Consider the following 8488-nt stretch of genomic DNA (forward strand, 5'->3'; position numbering starts at 1 on the left):
GCCGGGAGGGAGGGTCTGCGGGGAGGCGGGGAGCGCGGGACCCAATCGGCAGGCAGGGGGGGCGGGGTCTCGTTGGTAGCGGCGGGAAACCTGGGGGCTCGGCGGCGGCTCGGAGGTGGCTGGGGCGCCGCTCGGCGGCCCTGTGGCTGCTGGGGCAGTGCTCGGCGGCCCTGTGGCGGCTGGGGCGGCGCTCGGCGGCCCTGTGGTGGCTCAGGCAGCAGGTGGCAGCAGGAGGCTCAGCAGGTAAGGAGCAGGCGGGAGGTGTGGGGGCGACCAGGCCGAGGGCGCAGTGGTCAAGGTGGTCAAGGTGGTTAGACAGTACCTGCTCCTTGGCCCATAAATTGTTAAGCTTTCTTTCAGCAAACGCCCACAAGACCAGGTGGAAGTATCCATGGCCAGAAAAATGTATAAAGAAGCCATCAAAAAAGGAAGGTGAAAATAAGGTAAAAGGCTTGGGAAGATTTAGGAACTGCAAGCTTGATGAAAGATTCCCAAGCCTTTTTGCAGGCAGTAAACTCCCCAAATCTTTTGGGTGAGGATATGCCAAATGTCAAGTGTGTTGTCCCAACCAAACATTGGGTGAATCATTTTTCTAAAATATTTGGTCCAAAGGTGCAGAATGTAAATGCGACTCCTGACATTGCACCCCCCGGTGACTCAAATGCTGCTTTGGATCAGACAACAATAATGTTAAACCAAAACATGAAAATCTGAGTCCAATGGAAAAGTACGCGGAAAAATCAAGTCAAAAGCCTGCGACCCAAAAATCAACACAAACAAGATATCCAACATAACTTGCTTCAAAAACAATTTTTTCAACTGTTTCCAATTCTTCATAACTATTGGTATATGGAAGTGTTTGAATAATAAACCGATGGGGAATATACCAAATACGAGCTGCTTGTAGTTTATATAATGCAAATACATGGGTTTTGTTCTGGCTAATGCTCCCCCCCCCCAGCCCTCCTACTCTGGCCACAACCCGACATGATTAAAACAACTCATCTCAGATCTATTAATCAAACACTGAGCGTCCAGTGAGTGCTCTCAGAAGCAGCAGCCACATGGCGCGGAGGCTAAATTTAGCAATCCTTGGACCTTTCAGCAGTCAGAAGAGGCACAAAGTGCAACCCACAAATGTCAAACACGAAACCTGGTCAGGCTTCCTGAAGAGGCCAAACGACCTGGCCTGTGGGAACGAATGCCAGCACGCGTGTTACGCAGCCACAAGCCACTCGCATTACTGGGGAGGGGGCAGTTAAGGCAGCGTTACATCGAATGTCTCTCATAAACGTTTATATCGTACAGTTTGGGAATATTTCCAGGAATTTTACCGTCTTTCTCTCTGTTCCTGTCCAGATTCAAAAAGTTTGGATGTCGCCAAGTGGACCAGAACTGTCTGCCTCAGACAGACAGGGCAAGTGGCAGGTTTTTGTCAAGTATTACCTCTACAGAGGTAGCAGTGGTTAAACGCTGTTACACATACACAACATGTGCCATTTTATAGTTATATACGCTTATGTCTTTGAATAACAACGGAGGATGCTCTGACCAGCAAAAAATATTGTGGGTTGAATCGTTGACAGCTCAGTAACCCGTTTGAAATATGGAGATAATGGAAGAACACCTGTCAGAATGTTACTTGTTTTAGAAAGATTTGTTTATTACATATTTCGTCCGTTCATGGTGCTCTGTAAAACACGTTAGTGCCACCTGGTGTATTTCATGCAATACGGCCCCAGAAATGTTTTGACAAATGCAATGTATCTCCGTCACATAAACAAAGGCAATAAAAACACGCATTTAAGGATGCCCGCGATGCACTTAATGAGGAAGAGATAGGAAGCTAGATGGCGGCTGCGCGCATGCACACGCGCATAACAGCAAGCCTTGGGCCACAAGCAAAAGCTTGTGGTCGCATTTCTAAAGCCCCCACTCACTAAATGTCCCGCCAGACCAGCGAATACGCTGGCTCAGGCGAGACCTAAAAACATTGTGGACCAAGAATCAATGTAGTCATGGATAGACACGTTTTTCATGAGTTCAAAATAAAACTGAAAAGGAGGAAATTACATTACTAAAGAGTTTGGCACGCACTTGTGAATTCAGGGACTTAACTGACTACTTAATAAGAGACCAGCAGATGAATTACACGAATAATCCCAGCGTACAAGAAAAATCACTTATAACCACAGGATGGGTCAATGAAAATGCGAGAGGAACCGGACAGCACGATAGAAAGACTATCTCATACGATGGATGTCAAAGAAACTTACTATTTTTCAACCCTCCCATGCCTCAACAATGGCAGACTAATGCCACAGTCCCCCAGGATAGGGCCTTGGGTTTAATCTTGTGGAATGTAGCAGGTTTGCGTGCTAAGCAGGAGACTTCAGATTGGGTAAATCTAGTGAGACAATACTTAATAATGTGCAGCCATGAGACATGGCTCTCGGACCCACCATACATAGACAGATGTTACTTACCATGTCCCAGCTATCTGAGCTGTGTGAGGCCGAGCAAATGGGGGCCTGGCAGATTTTTTATAATAGTGACTTTGGTGCACAGTAAGGTTCTCAAAATTGCCATATACTCTTGGCCACTTTGCAGAAACCCTTTGATTTGGTATTGGTCAAATTTTATTACAACATATCCGATTCCTCAGTAACCAAGATTGTGGACGGAACAGAGGATGCCCTACATAAGATCTAGAATGACCATGGAATTGAAGTTTTAATCATGTGGGCGGGAGACTCTAATACTGAAATGTGCGATTGTAGAGTCTCTGCATCATGTGGCGTCTGTGATGAATTTTCCCAACCCCTCATTAATTTTAAGCACACCCCATATGGGAATACACTGAATAGAGCGATTTTTGCCAATAATTTGATATTTGCTCAAGATTGTGGTATTGTGAGTTGAGAACAAATCCTGACACATATGGGGCCAGGCTCGAATTTCATCATTAACCATACATTAATGTCTAAGGAATTGCTACCAGTGTTTATTAGCTGCCACGTTATGCCCCTCTGCATAAGTGATCATAACCCTTTAATATTGGAGCTTAACTTAGAGCTAACCGCGAATACCCATAAAATACCGTAACACAGGATAGAATACAGCAAGAACAAAAATATGAGCATTAAGTGGGAGAAAATTGGTATGGAAGCCTTCCATAGAGGCCTCTGTATCTATTCAAACTAACATTGATAAGGTCCGGCAAGATGACTTAGATCCAGTAGATGTTATACAGGCCTATACATCCTTAAATAATGATATGGCGGCAAGACTAACTAAAAACGCCGCAAAAAACAGTAATAGCCAAGGTGGTTAGACAGTACCTGCTCCTTGGCCCATAAATTGTTAAGCTTTCTTTCAGCAAACGCCCACAAGACCAGGTGGAAGTATCCATGGCCAGAAAAATGTATAAAGAAGCCATCAAAAAAGGAAGGTGAAAATAAGGTAAAAGGCTTGGGAAGATTTAGGAACTGCAAGCTTGATGAAAGATTCCCAAGCCTTTTTGCAGGCAGTAAACTCCCCAAATCTTTTGGGTGAGGATATGCCAAATGTCAAGTGTGTTGTCCCAACCAAACATTGGGTTAATCATTTTTCTAAAATATTTAGTCCAAAGGTGCAGAATGTAAATGCGACTCCTGACATTGCACCCCCCGGTGACTCAAATGCTGCTTTGGATCTGAGCAGGTCAATTAAGGTGCCTGCTGTCATCTTAGCCATAGTGCCTGCTGCCATCTTAGCCATTGAGAGTAGTCCCTCAGAGAAAGCCCCTGGACTTGATAGAAGTCCATCAGACCTTTTAAAGTTCTCCCACAATTTTGGGTTCCTTTACTAACAAACATAAGATGTGCAATTGTAGGCCCTTCAATTAAGACATGGAAGGAGGCTATCATTGTCCACATTTTTAAAAAGGGTGACAAGCGTCAGCCCCCTTGTTACCGTCCAATTTCCCTCCTAGATAGTATGGTCAAGATTTTAGGCAGGGTAATTTTGGCCAAACTGGAAACCTGGGCCACCAAGACCCAAGGTCTCTAGGACCTTCAGTTTGCATTCCATCCAGGCCTAGGAACGGTAGCGCAGTCCCTGAACCAATCTTTATATACAAAGTCAAAAAAAGGCTGTGTCCATCTAGCCTCTCTGAACACAGTTGACCGCCGCAAACTATGGTCAATAATGTCATAGCTAGGTATCAATAGTGCAATTATTACCCTGTTTGTAAACTTTATGCACACACTACAGCCAGAGTCTGTTATATTTGGAGTGGGGATCTCATAGAAAAATTTCCCTTGGTAGCAGGGGTCAGACATGGCTGTGTATCGGCACCATTTCTCTTTTTAATTTATATTAATGGCCTTGGAGAGCAACTGACAAGGGCAGGAAAATATATTCCAAAGGTTAATTCACAAGTTCCTGTGTTTCTCTATGTAGACAATGCTTTTCTTATTGCCAGAACAGCTAATGGCCTCCAATTCCTGCTAGATCCTTTTAACAGTTTTATCGGTAGCCTAGGACTTAAGACAAATCGCACCATGTCTTTTGTAATGAAATGTGGCCCTAAATTAAGTAAGACTAAGAATTTTTTCGTTGGCGGTGAAATTTTTTGGAAAAACCCTCATTTTACATATCTGGTAGTACAACTGATGCAGATTTTAACTGGAAGTTTTTAATGAATGTAAGAGTTGTGCAATTTCAAAGGGCGATTGATGCAGTTTTTAGATTTCCTAAAAAGCTGGGGCACAAACCAACCAATGAACTGTTTTGTATTTTTAAAAATACATTTGTGTCTGTTGCTACATATGGTGCAGGTATCGGGGGGGCGGGGAGGTGTCATGCCAACCGGAATTCTCCAGAATTGTGGAAAATAGCTTCATAAGAAGGTTTCTGGCAGTCCCACAATCCACTGTAATGTCCCTCTGTCATGATGAGGTTGGGCTGAACTGCCTACAAGATCATATTAAACGGCAGCCCCTGTTACTTTGGCTCAGATTCTGAACAAATCCAGAACCCAATCGTGCAGAGCAGTCCTGACTGATTGCATGAATTTGGATTACTGCTTAGATATTCCATGGTTTAAATATATCAAAATGAGTTTTGCTAGGCTTGGTACCTCTATATATTTTTCTAACCCAGCTAGCTTACTGAACATCTCCCCGAGTAGAATAAAAGAGCTTATCAACACATTCAATTGGCATGAATGGGTGACAGATGCAATGGGTTGGGAGTTAACCCATGGCCATTACCTCCACACCCGCACTCTACTTGCAGATAATTGCAAAGGAGAGGCAGGAGTTCTTGTTGACCAGGTTCCATCTTAAATCTATTGATGTTTTGTTTGTTTTCCCAACTAAAGACACCTGGTTCCCATCCCTTCCCCCGTCATTGTGAAGCTCCAGCAGAGCAACGCACTTCACACTTTATTCTTTTTTGCACATTTAATACCCCACAAAGAAGGAAATTTTTTCGCCCAGTATTAGAGTCCAGATCACACTTAACAGCCTTTGCTTATATACATCACTTGGGAAGTGAAACTGTTATTTATTCTGTACTGAATTAGATTTTAAGAGCATTAAGGATTTTACCTAAATACTGAATCATGTTTCGTTATTATTGCTCTTCTCACACTCTTACACTTTTATCTATTTTAAATGATTTTAAAAGGCCTTTTATTTTGTGTATTGTAACGTATTTTCTTTCTCGTGGCTCGAACGAGTTGAATAAAGTATTTTGATGATGACGAGTGACTCACCTCAGTATAAACAATGAGGAAGATGATGAATCTAACACAGCAATTTATAAAGTAGGTCTTGTCAACTCCAAGGGAAATTCAACAAATGTCAAAAGCGAGGGAAATACAAAGATACCAAAGACGGTGTTAAGATAAAACTTCATAGATGTGGCAACCACAACCACCTTTCCAGCAGCCCTAATTGTTTGTCAGAAACTTGACTTGCAGGGCTTGTAGTAATACGGGACACCTAGTACGGGTGAGTATAAATAGTAAGGTGCAGTCCATGGATGATGAACCTGATATGCATCAACATGCCATTTTATGTGTATCCGAAAAGGAGGAATCAGGAGTGAATCTGATGAATGGAGAGGTGGAAAGTGATCAGGTGGTGATGCAGGAGTGCCAAATAACTGTGGGTGGAAAGGAAGTCACTATCTTGGCTGATTCTGGTTCCCAGTTCACTTTAATTGGTGATAATAAAAACTGGGAGACCATTTTTGGAAAACACAAGATAAAATTGAGTGCCTCTGACATCTCTCAGCTATCACAACTATGGTACTATTAAATTGCACGATAGGCTACACTATAATGAACATCAAGGGTTGGGAGACGGAAGGAAAATTATATGTAGCTATGTGAAGTGACAACCTATTAGGCTGGCGCCATCAATGGAATTTAGAAATCATGATCAATCCCAATGCTGCTGATCAGGTTATACTGAGAGAATATCAGTGAGGATGAGGACATAGTACAAGATTATCCATAGGTGTTCAGGGAAGGTTAGGGTTTGCGGAGATGTTTGGAGCATAAAATCATCCTCAAAAGCAATGCCAGACCGGTAGTGCATAGGTTGCGCAAAGTTCCCAATCTTATGATGGGTCCATTGAAAGATGAACTGGACAAGTTTAAAGCGTTGGATGTTGTGGAGGAGAATGATTTGGAGTGTTTGGCCCCTGTGTTCCTCGCACCAAAGGACAATGGGTCCAAGTTGAGGATATGTGTGGACCTCAGGAACCTAAACCAGCGTATCTGGGTTGAAAGCCAGCCTCTTCCAAACATACCAGAGATGCTTTCTCTGTTAAATGGGGCCAGTGTATTTAGTGTCATGGATATGCCGGCAGCTTATCACCAGATGGGGTTGAATAAGGATTCCCGTCACCTCATATCTTTGTGACACCATTAGACACTTACAGATTTAAGAGGATGCCTTTTAATTTAGCTTCAGCTGACGCTTGCTTTCAAAGAGTATTGAAAAAGGTTCTTGAAGGTGTCGGTAATGTGTTATTCTCTCAAGATGATATTCTTGTTTTTGGGACGGAAAGGACAAGCCATGATGTTAGTTTAAATCACGTTTTGGACAATCTGAAAGACAATGGACGCACATTGAAACGAGATAAATCGAAATTTAGCGTGTGCACTGTGTCCTACCTGGGTCATACCATCTCCGAGTAAGGCTTTAAACCCAAAGTGAGTTTGACATAGTCTATCATCCAAGTGCCACCTTCTATTGACAAAGACTGTGTCCGGTCATTCCTTGGATTGGCTGATTACTATGCCACATCTGTACAAGGATTTGCTAGCATTGCGCAGTCTTTAAGGGCACTGTTGAATAAATGAGCTAAATTTGAATGGTAAGCTGAGTGAGTTTCTAATAAGAATATGGTGACTGGTGGTATGCCAAATTTATGACACTTTGATGTGATGAAAAGGACAATACTGACTACTGTTAGCGCCAAAGTTTGCAGTGTCCCGTGCGTGTGCCCACCTGCACGCTTGTCAGCCGTCTGGGGATCCTGACCTGCCTTCAGTCTCATTTGCCCAGGGATTCGAGCGTCCATCATCGCACCTTTTGTCTCCTCCCCCCGCCGCAGCCCTCCAACACCGGGACTGCCGCAGAGCGGGGGAGTAGAGACTACAGTCCCCAGAAGCCTCCGCGACTGGACCGGAAGTCGCGTCGAGGCTTGGCGCCCGGAGGCGCCGTTAAAGGGGCTGCCCTTCCCGCGTCGCGGGACCGCGCGCGGGGCTAAGCCCGGGCAAAGGGCGGGTCCTCTGTGGCCGCGGGCCCTCTGTGGCCCTCAGAGGCCTGAGGAGTCTGGGCTGGGCAGTACCTCCGGCCGATCAGCCACCCATCGATAAGTATACTATAAATGGCCCCCATGGAGTCCAAGCCTACCGCTAAGAACACGGTTAAAAAAACGCCTATCCATACACGCTCAGTTACAAGGAATACTGCCCAAACTAAAACACCGCTACCAACGCTAACTGCAATTGATCGCATGCTCCAACAAACAATTGTGGTGGTAGCGAACGCCATCGAAAATACCGAGAGACGATTGTCGTTACCACCTAGCACCTGTCTAATTCAGCAGATATTACAACCTGCTGATTGTAATGAACATAATATAAATGTGACATCACTATCAAATGATTCTATATTAATGCAATCTTACACAGGTCTCCCTGGGGCCGTGCCAACCCATGTGGAAGATCCTTCCTCACTTCCTGCAGTGTTTCAAGATAGGGATAGCCGGTTGTCCCTAAGTCCTAATTTGCAGATTATTGCGACACCATCAGAGGAACCGGAGCCTAGTAAGGCGCCCGAGACCAGCACAATCCTGATTTCCTGCGATAATGATGATCCTATCCCCACAATTGATTCACTTAATAATAGCTGTGTCGATAGTACGACCGATCACGGCTCTGTTCACCGCAGACCTAGACGCACGCATAATAGAAAATTACTGG

The sequence above is a fragment of the Triturus cristatus genome, chromosome 3_2, assembly GCF_964204655.1.
Source record: "Triturus cristatus chromosome 3_2, aTriCri1.1, whole genome shotgun sequence".
In the NCBI taxonomy this organism is placed as follows: domain Eukaryota; kingdom Metazoa; phylum Chordata; class Amphibia; order Caudata; family Salamandridae; genus Triturus; species Triturus cristatus.